General features: G+C 41.4%; 1 pseudogene; it reads right to left on the reverse strand.

The window, feature by feature from the left end:
• Positions 1 to 2050: 2050 nt before the first annotated feature.
• On the reverse strand, positions 2051 to 6304 carry LOC138048706 (uncharacterized; annotated as a pseudogene).
• Between the last annotated feature and the right edge of the window lie 3696 nt (positions 6305 to 10000).

A 10000-nucleotide genomic window follows, 5' to 3' on the forward strand; every position in this document is an offset into this window, starting at 1 on the left:
TTGAATTTGAGTGCCCTTTTGGAACCCAATAGTAAAACCCTCGCACACTTTGTATCAAGAGTTTGTATCTCGAAAAACAATGTAAAGGTTAAGGTGTTTTGCAATAATATTGAAAGTACTGCTGTAATTTTTGAAAGGCCACGGGTATGAAACATGTCATGGGAAATCAAACTCTCTTGCATGACACATGGAAGTTGTTTGTTTTGCAAGGTAAAGCTATGAATTATATGTCAAACTGATCGTTTAATTGTGTACTTTAGATACATCATCATTTCCTTTGAAAATTAAATAAAGTTGTTCACAGCAAGACGGCCACAAAACAAACAAAAAAAATAAAATCGACGACGGCACGTGGACCTAAATTTACAACAGCGGCCGATAAGAACACGTACCCTGGTTCAGTTCGAAGATAAATATTAAAGAATACTCAAAACAAGTGTACCCAATACAATAGTCAGATAACTATGTTGCGTCATGCCAGTTTGTCTGATGACAACACATTAAAACACGCGCTTTCATTGGTTTTTGACGTCACATGATAAGCGGCCCTTTGTTTCCTTACCTTTCCTATTATTACATTTTCTCTGGAGGACTCGAAACTTTTTCCGCATACAAAACACTCTCGCGCTTCGGCTCTATTAAGGCCGCCTCCTCGTCAGCCTCGCGTCTTCACTCGGCTGACTCGTTGGCAATTAAACCCATTGACACCTCAAACGCCCTAAGAAACCCCCTCTGGCCCAGGGGTCAATGGGTTAAGATAAACTATTACTACTCTAACGCAGCTTTGAAGAAATTTTCTTGTAAATTGCTTTCCATGCGTTCTTTTCTAGATTGCTTTATAAAAATGAAATAACTCAACTGCCAGAAAATGTTTTCTCAGGGCTCACAAATCTACAACGGCTGTAAGTATAGTGTAATATTCTACCCTGGGTATTGTTATTAATGATATAACGATATGGTAATAAGGTATGGAGAATCGCTCTGGCCTCCGCAAGACTACCTCCATTCTCATCTATCTGACATCATCATATAAGTATTTCCCTCAATTCCGTTACTTGATCCACTCTTCCCAATCCTTGTTTAATGTAATAAGTAATATAACCTAATCTAACCTTTCACAAATTTAAGAAAAAACACGAATAATAATTTTCTGAGAAACGTCTGCACGACGCATGGTTTGGAAACTGTTTCGGTGGCGGCAAATCTGAAGAATATTTTACTCGCTCATAGACGCCCGAAAACGGACGAGCAAATTCGAGAATGTGGACTCCATTCGAATCCACATGCCAATACGTTCCACTAGGGGAGGTATCCTAAGCCTTAACGTTCTGGTGTAAGCCACCAACGAAGGAGCGATTGGGATCTCTCAATTTCAAAGCTTTTAACTCAAAAGAAAGGCCCGACGAGAGGACATCCCTCCAATCAACAGCCTCCGTCACTCCCACACTGATCTCCATTTGATTCCTTTAATCTGATTCTGGAACTCTACCCAGTTATTTGCTTGCTCCGGAAACCCCTCTTTGGAGACCATTGTCCTCCGCTTAAGACCCACCATCCAAATAAAAAAGGGGGCAGGGTTTAAATAGGGATTTCACCTAGTCCAATCGATTGATAAGGCATATTATAAACAAGGAAAACTACCGTACCGGGGTTCACGACAAGGAGGGAGCGCCTTCAGCACGCCTGAGAGCAGGACGTAGGGTGGCTACCTAGATAAACGGTAAACCAACAGGAGTCACTCACCCTGGTCAATAGCACAAGTAATCCAAGGGACATTTCAAAAACCAAAAAAACTTTACCAAAGGCAAAACCCCATAGCCATTATTAATGCATATTAACGTAAAGAGAACTCACTCCACAAACCTAACCCGTATGATCAGTACAAATCCGCTGCATTATACGAAGACTTCCGAATTCGCTACGCAGGCAAACCTGAGACGTTATTATAAGATAAATAACCGCCACACAGGCAAACCACATGGACATAAATGATTAAAATAAAGCTCCGCCACCTCGGCGAGCCACACTGGAATATAACAATACAAAACATTCAAACACGCAAATAAGCCTCCCAGGCATTAACAAAGCGAAAGGAAATTCGCCACACAGGCAAGCCCCACAAGCAAACCACGCCGGCATCAACAGAACAAAGAATTTCGCCACTTAGGCAGACCTCACAGGCAAAACCAGTACTTTCCGTCTTTCTCACTGCGTTCGTACGAAGGAAAATAATTTTCCTTCTCCAGTATGCTGACGCATAAAACACACTACAACAAGGTAAAGGCAGGCAGAGTGCAAACACTTGCCCGGCGGTAGTTTTAATGGCATCTAAGATGTGAATTACAATGAAGTATTGAAGAAAAGGATAAATACAAGAAAAAACGCGCTAAAGAATAAAGGCAGGCAGAGTGCGAACACTTGCCTGAAGTACAACCAAACTTCACAATATATGTGACAAAAAATTATGTAAGCTTATTTCTATACTTAAAAAAGCATACAAGAATGAAAAAGAAAATAAATTTACAAAATTAGGGTAAAGAAAAGACTGTCCATGAAAACTAAAAAAACACTGTCAGTAAACTAAGATACAGATATAGATAACAGATACAGGTCGTACTAGACTAGCAAAATATGCCAAGCAATGTGGCAACAAAGAACTAGTAGAGCCTAAAACGAGGGAAAAAATCTTGTTAACTGCAATCTACTTTCTAAAGGCTCTTTTAACGTACATATTCTTAGCTTGTTCGGATCTCCATCGACCGTGGAGCATAAGTAATCTGTCGGAGCCATCACATCTAGGTAGATTTTTGGCTATAAAAGTCGCTCCACCAGCCCTGAGACTATGAGTGCTGAAGCCTTTCGAATCTATACCTATGGCTGACAGGGTTTCTTAATTAGTTCCCTGGCCCTAGTATAACTAAGCATATTAGAGCACAACAGGTACATATTGGTTCTCTTGAAAAACCGTACTGCCCTAAAAATATAAACTGAGGAGTTGGGATCGATTCTAGCGGAAGCAAAATAGCGACAAAGAAGAGCGTGGGGACAGGTAATGCCCCCAAGCTTGGAAATAAAGACTTTGTTGCCTTCCCTGTATTGATCGGTTTTGCTAGACTTGACGAGAATTTCTAAATACTCAGTATGTATTGTGAAGTCTACGGCCTGTAAATCCAATAACTCGCTTATCCTAAAGAGGCCATGAAAACCTAACACAAATAATAAGGCTGAACGTAAATCTTTAAGATTGCTATCTACGCGTGCAAATACAAGGCAAATGCGATAAATCATATCAGGAGTAACGGGCTCCTATTTGTTGATGGATCTACTAAATAAACGCTTTCTAGCCTCAATAATATTGCGAGAAAGAGTGGTATCAACTGGGTTACCTAGGGGACCGTGGGGAATGATATCGTGCACCCACTTCAAAGCAGAAAAAAGACCAAGGAGAGGACAGCGTATGAATTTTTGGCATCCTAGAGATACGAGAGATATTCTGATATCAAAAGACTGACGCATGGGAGAGTAACAATAATACCCTTAGACCTCCAATACTTAAGAAAACCTTTATAATGAAGGACGTATTTTTTAACAGAGGAGTTAGCTCTTGAAGATAACAATTGCTGTACCATACGTTGTCTACGGGAACCACACATATCACCCCAGGTGGTAACCTACTGCAAAACCTGCAAAGGATAACGAAAAAGAAAAACCAATAACAGTAAAGCTAAATTAGGCATGCGAGAGAAAATACCCTCGAATATGCACTTCCTAGCAAAAAGTAACGAAAAAGAAAAGAGAAAATATCCAAAATATGGACCACGCAGCCGAGACAAAAAAAGAAAGATCTGGTCTCAAACGAGGACAAATCGCCACCCGGCATATAGAACCTTGCCAACCGATGAAGGAGCACTTGACCTGCCCTTCAACTGGGTAGATGACACTGCCACCCGGCAAAGAGTAATAGAACTCTCCTCAAAACCGGGGAAATACCACCGCCACCCGGCAAAAACTCACTGGAACAATTATCCGGTAAACGTCCAGGTGTCTCCTCATTATCGATGATATCTACGTCATTGCTCTGATTTGCTTTGCTGGTTCCCGGAGGAGGTGAGAGAGGTGCTTTTGGCTTGCGTTCCGAAGCCGGTCCCTTATTTTTCCCCCCCATATCTTCTACTGTCGGTGCTCCAGTGCCCTTTTCTACCACATCGGAAACACGTGTCCGATTGAGAAGGCAATCGACAGCCTGGAAGAGAAAAAAAATAAAAGAAGGGCACGGAAACGAACGGGGAAAAAAAAAACGGAAAAACGAAAAATTAGAACAACACATAAGTGTACCTTTATAAAATAAACGGGAAACTAAATAGACGAAAAAGAAAACAATTCCTCTGCAACAACCGCCGAGTAGCTTCGCACGTGATGACTACCTTGACGCTAAATACTCTTATATACCTATCTGGGGTCTCCAGAGACCCCACGCGCTAACACCAATGTGTTAGCGCAAAGACTGGAATGCTCACGCTAAACTTCCGAAGGAAAATATATTTTCCGTCTTTCTCACTGCGCTCGTACGAAGGAAAATAATTTTCCTTCTCCAGTATGCTGACGCATAAAACACACTACAACAAGGTAAAGGCAGGCAGAGTGCAAACACTTGCCTGTGAAATACAAAGAAAGGGCAAGGACAATACCTCGAAAAAGCATCCTGTCATCGTTAGTAGCGCGAAAACGAGAAGCGCCAAGCGACGAGTTTCTATCCCTGTCCTGCTTCCTTGACACATTCTGTTTCTTCTTCTTCAAGGCTCTTTCCTGTGCTTTACGAATTCGTTTCTCGTCTTCGGAGTCACTGGCAAGCTCCTCTGTCTGGTAATCTTTAACGGCGTGCCAACCTGCTTCGCTTTTGTCGGCGAGTTTGATAATCTTCTGCCGGCGTTTAAGATTCTTACTTAGATCAGCGACCTTCTCCTCTGCTTTTTCTGTTTGCTTGGCGGCTAAAAGATCACTTACTTCGTCAAGGGTTCCGCAAAGTTCGGAGTTAAAGATAAAATTGATCCTTGTTTCCCGCGAACTTCAACTTCTCTGCTTTGGCTACTTTGCTTAACTTTTGAGTCTCAGTCGCCGTACGGGACACGAGGCCTGACGAAAGACTTAATTCGACTTTCTCGTCTAGATAGTTCTTGAAACGTTCAAATACGTCTACGACAGTATCAGTATGAGATGTGTTGTCTCCGTCCTCGGTTGATGTCCTATGCTCTGGAGAGAACGGCATAAAGAAAAGAAAACAATTCCTTTGCAACAACCGCCGAGTAGCTTCGCACGTGATGACTACCTTAACGCTAAATACTCTTATATACCTATCTGGGGTCTCCAGAGACCCCACGCGCTAACACCAATGTGTTAGCGCAAAGACTGGAATACTCACGCTAAACTTCCGAAGGAAAATACATAAACTTGTCCTATAGGCAAGCCCCACAGGCAAACCACGCAGACAATATAAGCACACAAATTCGCCACGCCGGCGAGCCCCACAGGCACTAAAAAGAACAAAAACCTCACTCCACAGGCAAACCTCACAGGCATTAGCAGCACAAATTAAATTGACCAACAATCCGAGGACCTGAAGAGTCCAACGAGCGTGACATTATGAACCAGGGAAAACTAACAACTCGTAAGATACTTTATTACACATAACATGAGAATTTTATTCCATAAAGCTCATTTTTTCACAAATCTATACGCTTTATTTTCACATGTGAAAAAGGCCTATACAGCCAATCAGAATAGCGTAAAGCTATTTCACATGTGGAAGTATAACCAATCAACGATAGCGTAAAGGCGTTTCCATGCCAATCACTCGTGCATCTCGTGCAAATCGTGCAAATCGTACTTTGGTATTGAATTAAATTAAATTTGCATTTGGTTTTACTGTTAGTGAGTTTTTGTTTCTAATTCGGGTTCAGAAAATTATTTTAATGAAAATTATCATGTTGTGTGTAATAAACAGTTCACGACATAGAAAGTGCTTTGTACGGGGTTTTATTCACTCGTTATTTGTGTCAAAAACCCTCACTCGCTCGTTCCTCGCTCGTTCGGGTTTTTGAAACAAACAACTAGTGCCTAAAACCCCGTACGCCGCACTTTCTATGACGTAAGCTATATGTACGTCATTCGCCAGTACAGCTGGTTGAACTCCAGCCGCCGGTTGTATCTCAGCTGCTGGTTGAACTGCCGCCTCGGCTGGAGGGTTTAGTTGTTCCGCTACAGCCTCCACCGCTACATTGCGACGAACATGATCCGCGACGGCCATCCAGTAAGTCGGGTTGATCATAAAAAATGCTTCCCTTTTGCATCATCGTGTAGAGTGATGGGGTGGAACACGTGTGACCTATATATAGTGTCATTTGCATGTACCCCAGGGTATTAATTACAAATGCAAATCGAGTTTGCATAGTGCCCCAAATAATATCTTTCAAACAATTATATCGATACGAGCCTAGTAACTCTACAAATATTTGATTAAGTTAGTTATAAGTGACTCAAAGATCTGTTCTAAATGCAATTTAACAAGTAGTTGATAATCCCTTTCAGGTCTACAACTGACTTGCGTTGCAGCTTGGCCTTTTACGCAAATAAGACTATTATGCCGGATTCCACTACGTCTTTATTTCTTGTTTCTTTTTTGTTTTTGTTTCTGTTTTTTGTTTTTTTGTCTTAACAGCGCTTTGCACTACTAAATATAGACTTTGTCACATGAGCCCCCCGCGTAAAATCAGACAAGGACGTTCACTTGAAGTGAATATTATGCCTCATTTTCCTTGTGACTCTTACAGACTGAACCTTAGTTTGTCAGAGTCACTTAGGGGTCTATAATTTCATGACGTCGTTAGTGAAAGCGCTATTGACCTTGGGTGGGGTCCCCATTTTTGTGAGGAAGAAGCACATTTTATGATAATAAAAATAATAAACAAAAGTTGATCGTTACTGACACAAACAGTTGCTACTTTTCAAGTATTAGAAATGACAAGATATCTAAGGCATTCGTAATTACCAGGTATGAGTGATAGTTTTATAGTTTTCAAACATCCATTCAATTTGAGAGTCCTATAGATTTTGAATAATATGAGAAAAAGAAAAAATTCCGCCATTGCGTATATGAAAAGTTCAGCGAAATTTTCATGAGCAATGCTATAGAATTTAAACTGCATTTGGTTATGAAGACACTGTGAGAAAGCGTATGTAGGCAACAGTGGTCGGTCGTGTTGTCAGACAGCAATTTGAAATCTCTCTGCTCCATTTCCTTGCAGGGCTTGCAAACCCAAACAAACCGCTTTGAGTTTATGTGATATTCGCTTTCTGCGTCCAACCATCTCCCCCCACCCCCTCCCCGTCATCATCACCCCCTGTGGAACCGTTGTTTAAGCTTGAAACTAACCCCTGAATGAGACGTGATCGTCATTGTGCAAAATGTGGTGAATTTTCCCTGTTACAATACTCCTGTTTGATATCCACCAAGGTAATATCTGACATTGCTCACCGCGAGAGCTGCATGGGTTTGTAAAGGTCCGGCCATATGTACTCTTATTAGAGTTCCCCATAGTCAATTCCTAGAAAGGAAGAAACCATCTGGGGAATGAGCTGTGCTACCTCCCTTATCGTGGATGTGGCTTTTTCTAGAAGACCCTGAGCTGCCCGCTGAAGTTTCCTATGATTTTCCTGAGATATGGATACGCTCATGTCCATGAAGCTTAAAACAAAGCCCACAAGGTGAATAACCTGTGTTGGTGTTGTTACTGACTCCTCTTCATGGGTTAGGAAGGACAAATCTTTAATGAAGCCTAGGGTATCTCTAACACTGTTTGAACATTCACCCGAAAGTGTAACCCACTAAAAATGAGTCGTCAAGGTAACCACTTGTTACATGCCCAATTTCTCTGAGTTTGGAGGAAACTAGTTTCATCATTTTGGAAAAGACGATATTGTTTTCCCAAACCAAAACCTTAGGAACTTCTAATGTTCTCCATGAACTGGCTCTCATTAATTGAATGCCAGTATGGATTGAATCCATTTGTCCAGATTTAAGATCAAGCGGTAATATCCATCTTTCTTTGGTCTTAGGAGGATATCAGAGATAAACTCCCCCTATCCGTGTGTGCTTTCCTTGAAAATTCCCTTATCAAGAAATTTTAAAATTTGTGAACAATTAATGATTGTCTCCCCATTGTAAAATCTTATTGGCCCAGGGCTAACAAACTGCACAGGTTGGACTTAAAATTCTGTCTTGTATCCTGTTACAGAAGATACTTTGGAGGAGTCCTGTGTAAGCACTCTCCAATTCTTAATTAAGTTTTGAATTCTGCCAGTTACTAGAACTGTGGTATCTTTGATGGCAGTGTGCCCCATGATGATAGAATAAAACAAAATTCCCTTTGAACGGTGTCATCCTTGGAGGAAGATGCTGCTTTGATTTGTCTTTGGCTTGTGAACTGTTTAAAAGCCCTTTTCTCTTCTTTGCTTTCATCAGTTGCTTAGTCAAATCATCCGCAAACAGCTCTGAGCAAGTTGGTTCTTTGTTACTGCAGGTGGTTTCGTGTTTTATATCCAAATTAAATCAGCTATAAAAAAGGCACGACGACACATTGGCTGAAACTATCAATAGGATAGTGTGTGACACGCTCTATCAGAGTTCCTCAGCGGCTGGCATAGTGGATTTCTTTTCCACTGTCTCTCCAGTCACCTCTGTAAGGCAGGCTATGGGTATTAATCTTTTTATCATGGAGCCCGGCAATTTCTGTAGTTTTCTTGTCCATATGCCATATTTCGGCATCTAGTTTAGTGACCCGAAAAAAGATTACGGTAGTTCGTCAAGACTTTAGGTCATTCAAGGCGGAAGTAAAAATGTTGTCGAGGACTCTGGCGATGTTTTCATTTAACGGCTTGTCAGTCTGCTTGTCCTCAGTAACTTTCTGTACTAGGACGTCTACTAAACCAATAATACACTAATTAGGGTTACCTGAGCTACATTTGCACTTTTTTGCCGAGGGCTCCCCCTTCGGCTTCGCTGCTCTCTTCGCCCACGTTGTCCTCCGCCTCACTCTCCTTAGAATCCTCTCTCAAGGGGTCAACGTAAGCTGTTTTTAGCCTTCTTTATAGCGGATTCAAAAAATTATTGACAAAATGCGCTAGCTTGTCAATCTTGTGGCTGAGCTCGTCGATTCCCTTCGGTCCCTTTGTCGAATCGTCATTGACAACTGTTGTTGTTGGTCCTCTCCGATGACCCTTTTTCATCCCTTTTGGGAGCATTGGAAGTATTCGCTGTAGAACAAAAATCAGGTGATTTCCCCGGCGGCGCCATGAGATTGCTCTCCGACTCGCTTATAATAACCTCGCGGTCCTTGTGAAATCGAAATATTTGTCACTCTTACAATTAAGGCTTTTCTCGAAACCCAGGTAAAAGGTTTCTCACAACAGCGTTGCAAATAAAAAAGCAGAGGATTGTTGTGTAGGTAAACTGATGACGCGGATAATTGTAGATTATTTCCAAATGCTTTACTAGTCATGAAAAGATGGCGAAGCGTAGCTTGGTATGATTGGTTGTGCCCATGGGTAGTGATCTCGTAGAATCTCTGCGATAGATGACTCATAAAATTCATTTGACCGCTCTCGGTCGCTTGAGGACACTTTTGAGGACAATCAGTGAGAATAACTGTACTGGTCTTGTCTAATTATAGAATTGAGCAAGGCCAATAATCCATTACCCAAGAGTAAGAATCTGGTGTCAGGTTTGTCCACATGAACGTCAGAAAAGTATTTATTTTCAAACCATGTTCTTATTGAAAATATACAATAGACCAAATCGGTAATTCACTGTTATACTCAATTCAGATCACCCAGAGCACAACATTAATTAGCCGAATTGGTCTAATGCTTAATTTCAAGCAAAACTAGGTTTTAAAAAAGACTGTTTTCTAACCTTGATGGGGACCAGGCCAATTTGAGTAAGTGT

This window comes from Montipora capricornis, chromosome 5 (genome assembly GCF_036669925.1).
Source record: "Montipora capricornis isolate CH-2021 chromosome 5, ASM3666992v2, whole genome shotgun sequence".
Taxonomy (NCBI): Eukaryota; Metazoa; Cnidaria; class Anthozoa; order Scleractinia; family Acroporidae; genus Montipora; species Montipora capricornis.